The sequence below is a fragment of the Oxyura jamaicensis genome, chromosome 5 (assembly GCF_011077185.1).
Source record: "Oxyura jamaicensis isolate SHBP4307 breed ruddy duck chromosome 5, BPBGC_Ojam_1.0, whole genome shotgun sequence".
NCBI classification, from domain to species: Eukaryota; Metazoa; Chordata; class Aves; order Anseriformes; family Anatidae; genus Oxyura; species Oxyura jamaicensis.
Genome location: NC_048897.1, coordinates 3,794,656 through 3,800,737, shown reverse-complemented (window position 1 = coordinate 3,800,737; position 6,082 = coordinate 3,794,656).

Genomic DNA, 6,082 nt, shown 5'->3' with positions numbered 1-6,082 from the left:
TTGGGGGGGGGTAACGGCCGGGGGATGGGCTGGGCAAGGGGTTGGGGACCCCGCTGCTGCCCCCAAGGGGCTGCCCCTGCCGGAGGGCGCCGGTAGGGAGCCGAAAGTCCCCCCTGGAGAAGTGCCCCTTCCTCTGCTGCCCCCCAGATCCTCGCCGTTTGGGGTCGGTGTGCCCGCCCCTGGTTCTCCCGCGGGGTTTCTGGCGGCCTGTGGGACGCGATTCCTGCCCCCGCCGTGCCCAGCTCACGAGGGCCCCACGAAAGCTTCCCCCCTTGGGAGCTTTTCTGTTTTCCCCTCCCCGTGTAGCTGACGCCTGGCTGCGTTTGGGGCTTTTCCCCCACGCCGGGGGCGTTGTGTCCACGTGGGGTCTGCGGGCCCGCTGCGAGGAGTACGGCCGAAGTTCCCGGCCGGCTGCTGCGTGCTGTAACCCCCCCGTAAATCGCTACCAGCAGCCAGGCACGACGCTTCCCGTGCTGGGGAAGCACCTCGGCTGAGCAGCCCCCGGCCTGCTGCGAGCGCGATGCCAAGGAGCCGCCGTGGAGGTGGCCCAGCAGGGACGGGGCCGTGCCTCGCCTTCCCCCGGGGGCTGCACCCGAGCCCCGGCCCCGCCTGGCTGCCTCTGGGCCGTGGGGACGGGGCCGTGTTGTCGTTTTAGGAAGCCGCCTCTTCTTCCTGGATAAGGTGGGGGGAAAAGAAAAGAAAACAAAAAGCTTTCTCTCTTCAGTAAGCGGTGAAATGAAGTCGAGATCCCGCGGTACTTCAGCCTAGAGGGAGCTCGGGAGGCCTCCTGCCCAACCTCCCGCTCAGAACCAGGGGTCCCGAGACAAACTTTGTCCTTTCCCGGCTCAGGATTGCAGAGCTTGTAATGAGAAATGACTTCTGCTTTCACTCGCTCGCAGCAGAAGCGGTGTGTTAACTGGAGGCGAAGTTTATTTTGGCCGTGCAATTGGCCACCTCACACCCGAGGAGAAGTCTGCTGGCCTTTGAGGCCTCACAGCCGCATTGCAAAGCATGCCCTTCTTCCCCCAGTGCCTCCCATACACACCAGGCTGAGCGATGCTCGGGCGCGGGCTGGTCACAGCGTGCCTGCTCGTGTGGTGAATGCAGCTGTAGGGTTGTACTGGGGCCAGCAAACGCTCGCAAAGACGAGCCTGCCTTAATTAGCTTCTCGGAGTTTATTCATTAATGTGCAAAAATAACCAAATGTGGGCAACTCGCTCTAGATTTCTTAAAAAAGAACTTGGAAGAGGCCATTAATCAGGATGGTGCTCGCAACTGCCTCTGTCTTTCTGTAACTTATTTTTAGACAAAACCCCCATGTTCAGTCTTAAGCTGTGCTTTTCCTACGTGAGTGCTGAGCAACCTCTTCCTTCAGCAGCAGCGAGGGTGGGTGACCGCTCCCTACCTGTCCTTCCTGCCTTCTGCCCAACAGGGCTGGGCTTTGCTATGCGTGGCCCAGCATCTAAAAGCAGTGATTTCTGGGGAGCTGCTAAAGAAGATGTGAACAATAGATGTAACTGGGTATACGAGCAGTGGGGGTAGACAGTGATGTTTTAACAGCCAGGTCCTTTAAAACCAAGAATGTGCTGGGTGATTCCCAAGCTCCGATTGACTAGGAGGCTGGGGTAGTAGCAAGCTCTAAGAAGACCTTAACAATAATCTTATTATCATACGTAATATGGTGTGATGCTTATGTGAAGGCGAAGAAGTGACAAGCTGGGTTTTGTGCTTGTAAAGAGTTTGAATTAGGTTTCATCCATACGAGTACGCTTCCTGTAGGCCCTGGAAGCAGTGGCTTGTAGAACAGACCCCGGTCATTAAGTTATTGGGATAACCATAGTAAAGTAACTCTGGGGGTAAATCATTTTAGTGACAATTTGGGAAGTCCATCCAGAGCACATTCACTGAAGCCCTGACTGGAGTGCTAGGCAGGTAGCAACTCGTTGATAACTTGGAGAACAGCTTTTGCAAGCAGTATCATTTTCAAGCTCCTTAGAAACGAAGCTCTGTTACCTGAGTGGTTTGTGTTTACTTTTTTTATTTTCTGAAGATGAATTTCAGTCACTTGCACAAACGAGTGCAGTCACAGTTTGCAGGGCCTCGGCGCCGTGCAGCGGCAGTTGGCAGACCCCCTCCAAGTCGCTGCTGTGGATGGAAGCAGCCAGCCCGGCGCAGTGTGTGACGAGGCTGGGGAAACCAAGTGGGTGTCAGCGCTGCTAGCACTGCTCTCTGCAGGCTGTGAGAGGAGAGGCTTGGTGGCACTCCCCCTTTTCCCTGCCTGCGCCTGAAAGCTTGGCTGGTGTGCGGAGAGCTTTGCTCTCTCTCATGCTTTAGCAGAATCACTTGCTCAGGGGTTTATCATCTTCAGCGCTCCGGATCTGTGGTGAGAGAGGTTTTTGTAATGCTCACAGTAACAGGTACTCTTGCAAACACTCTGTACTGTTCTGAAATAAAGCATGGCACTTGTCAGCCCCAAAACTAGTGCTCCAAAGACGTGAAAACACAGCAGCTTGCTTGTAACTCCTGGTTGTTACAGCCCAAGTCAAACATGCAGATGGGAGCACGTTGCTGTGTTCTTGTAGGGTTGTTTGCAAGGTGCTTACAAAGGGTTACTGCACTAAAATGTGCCTCTAGAAACAATCTGCTGCAAGCCTCCTAATCCTGTCTGAGCTTCCCACAAGGGCTGTGCTCTAGCATATAAGACTTTTTCTTCTTTTCCCATTTACTATGCGTTTTTCTGTGTTGCCGATCACAGCTCTCTCCCAGCGATCAGACCGGCTCCCAGCGTGTAATTCAGGCGATTTCTGCCAGTGTCTCCCTGGCCTTCCCTGCCTGCAGCCAAGCAGACACGGTGGAGCTGGGCTCTGACCCTCGTGCTCCAGGCCCAGCAGCTGGTGCCGTGCACCGATCCTGCTGGGACCCGGCCAGCTCTCGGAGGGGCTCCCTGCTGCTTTACCTGGGCTGGTTCACTTGCTGGACAGTAGACAGGAGCGAGGCGTATCGGAGCCTGTCTTCTGAGATCTCGCTGCCTCCTTTTTTTTTTTTTCCTTGTACCATTTAGGTGCACTTTGCACTTGGCCGTTTCTGCCTGCTTAAAATGTCTGCTCAGTGGGATTGCTCAACACTTGCTAAGCGCTCCTTTTTGCACGCGGGTACGAGGCAGAGCCCCGCACCCAGACATCCCCGTCCCCTCTCCGGTTCTGCTGCCTCACTGCGGACAGGCTTCGGCAAGTCACTGCCGGGCCTGCGCCGGCTCCTGTTCAGGCCACATGCTTACGTGTAGTCACTGCCACCCACGGCATCAGCCCCGCTCGTCTGCATCGCCAAAGCTCAACTCAGCGCATTTCCGTCCTGCTGCTGTTCTGAGATACGCTTTTTGTTTTCCAAGCGAAGCCTGGACGGAATGCTTCAGCAACACAGAAATATTGGCACTGGGGAGCTTACCTCGGAGTACGAGCTGGCTTTGCCGTAGTTAGCTGCAGGAACAGGTGCATGTGAAGGGGACTTAAATGCTGTAGTATGGTCTCTCCACCCCAAAAAGGGGATACGGTGAGCAGAGGACGGATGCTGTTTGCATTAAGGGGGAAGGACCACCCATCTCTGATAGCCTGGGAGAAACGCTTGTGGGGTTATTAGCCCAGGGGATGATTAGCTGGCTGTTGGAGGCAATGGGGTGAGCGTGTGCCTGTGTGAGGAGTGCTGAGCTAGCAGGAGCCCTGAGGGTCCCAATCCGTGGGGCTGGGGACACCCTGCTGCAGAAGGGGTGATAGTGAGAAAGTCTGTCCTAATGCTCCTAACAGAAAGGCCAAATGTGGTTCTTCAGGCCTAGGTATGAACGTAAGCAGAGAAGCTCGTGGGCAAAGCATCTCATGTTGAGTGTATTAAACACTCGCCTGAATAGGTTTAGGGTTGCTACTCCTAACTTCAGGTAACTTCTGTTGATCATTAATTGATAGGCTTTAGGAAACCTGGGTTCCTAGAGTAAAGCAGAATGCTTTAAGTACATTAATACATGAAAATGCTAGAAACCGGGTTTCTTGGCTTCTTTATTTGGGCCATGTAGTATGTATAATTGTGCAACAGGGTTCTACCTTGAATCTGTTGGGTTTTTGTCTCCTGATCATTTAGACTAAACGTAATATTTCATGAAATCTGTGCAACTTCCCAGATTCCTAGAGGAGTAGAGCAGTACGCCATCACCCACGGGATGAATCATTGGCAGAGCTGAAAATCTGATCCACAGCAGAAGCCCCTCTCCAGCTAACGCTGGAAACGAGCTGTATGCAGACTTTTCTGCTGAGCTGCTAACTTACTCCTGTGCCCTCAGCAGCAGGTGGTGACACCTGAAATCCTGGGGCTTGGCTGCAGATTTTGGAATGGACCTCTTGTGTAGCAGCTCCTCAAGCTGGAGATGCATGTCCTGGAAAGCAGAGCCTCAGGAAAATGGTGCCTGTCCCATTGCTTCTTGTCCTTGTTTTTTCATTTTTATGGTGCCCTCCCTGCTTCTGTCTCTCCCCAGGTTCCCTCATACTTCTCTCGTGACTCAGTTGTCTGTCCCAAAGAGGGTGGGATGAGCTGTGCCCAGGCTGAGGCAGCTCTTCGTGCACAGTGCTGGCTGTCTAGTTGGTGTGGCAGGGAGCAGTGTGTGTTCTGCTTGTGTTAGTTCCTAAATTCTGTCCCAAGATCTTCCATTTGCTGGATTGTTTCTTCACCTTTCCTGATTTTTGCCAATTCTAGCCTGATTTGCCTGCTCGTTCCAACCTTCAGGGCCTCTGTGCTCGTGCTGCTGCTCAGCCCTGTCCTGAGCCGTCTCCATCTGCCCGCAGGGTGGGCAGCGTCTAGGCCGTCCTCTGGCGGGTGTAGCGAGTGGTTGTGGAGGCCTTGCTGGTGAGCTCCAGCCAGCTCTTTTCCTTTTCAACGTCTGGGATAACGCTAGGTCTCAGGTTGATCTGCTAGGTGTGTTGTGCCTTGCAGGAACCATCATTTAAGCCAGTCCATACACAGTCGTTTTAGTGCTCTTCTTCCCCTGGCCTCGTCCTTGGGGATGGGCCAGTTGTGCTGGGCTATATCTAAACCTTCATTTTGTTAACTGAAATCCTGGTGTTCTCTGGTGTTGAAAATGGGCTTGGGGAATCTGTGCATCTGGAAGTCATCTCAACAAAACCCTCGTGGTTTACACAGAAAGTGGTGGGTCTTCAAGCTGCCAGCTCTGCGGAGTTACAGAGGGATCTCACCCCAGCTGGATACCTCACATCCACGCTGTCGCTGGTGGTGGTTACAAGCAAAATGTGGAAGTTCTGAGAGGAAACATTGCCTTGCCAACATGTGAAAATAATGTATTTGTTCAGAGAAATGTTAGCGTGACATACCAGTGTAGACTAACTTGTTTCCATCAGTTAGTAAGCTTTGGATCAAAACCATGTCTCTTATAAACTAACACAGAATTCATCTCCTTGCAGTTTTTTTTTGGTTCTAAAACTTACTTAACTTGCTTGCTTTCAGCACAGATTCTGTACAAATAGGGAAAGTAGGTGTGAGTAAAAAATATATTGCATTTTATAAATACATATTGTTTTAAAATTGTCTGAGAAAATTGGTATGTATTTTAGTACTGGGACTTGTATCTAAGCAAGGGATCATAACTAAATGTTCAGTCTGTCCCATAGCAGTCTTGCTAGCTGTGGATTTTCTGCAGTCTGAAGCCTTGCTTTTATTTTTAAATAATTTTATTTCTTTAATTAAAAGAAATGAAGGGGCAGTGATTGCAACATGTCACTGACACAATTTGCTGTATTTTTTTGCTGTATGGTGTGTCTTGATAACTTGGATGCAAACTACTTCCTCTAGCCACGGAGGTCATTTTTGGGGTGACGATGTTCCCTAATTCAGTACCGTGTTGGTTTCCTGCCTGGCCTCATCCTAGGGAAGGCACATGGGTTCTGGTCAGTGGGCTCAAGATACCGTGCTCAGCCTGTGCAAAGGTGGTAGTAAGAACAACCTCCTGTGCTCTTCCTCGTGCCTGGCTTCTAAAAGGTGCCAGGGGGTTCTCTTGGGCTAGAAAAGAGCAGTGGCAGGCCCCCCG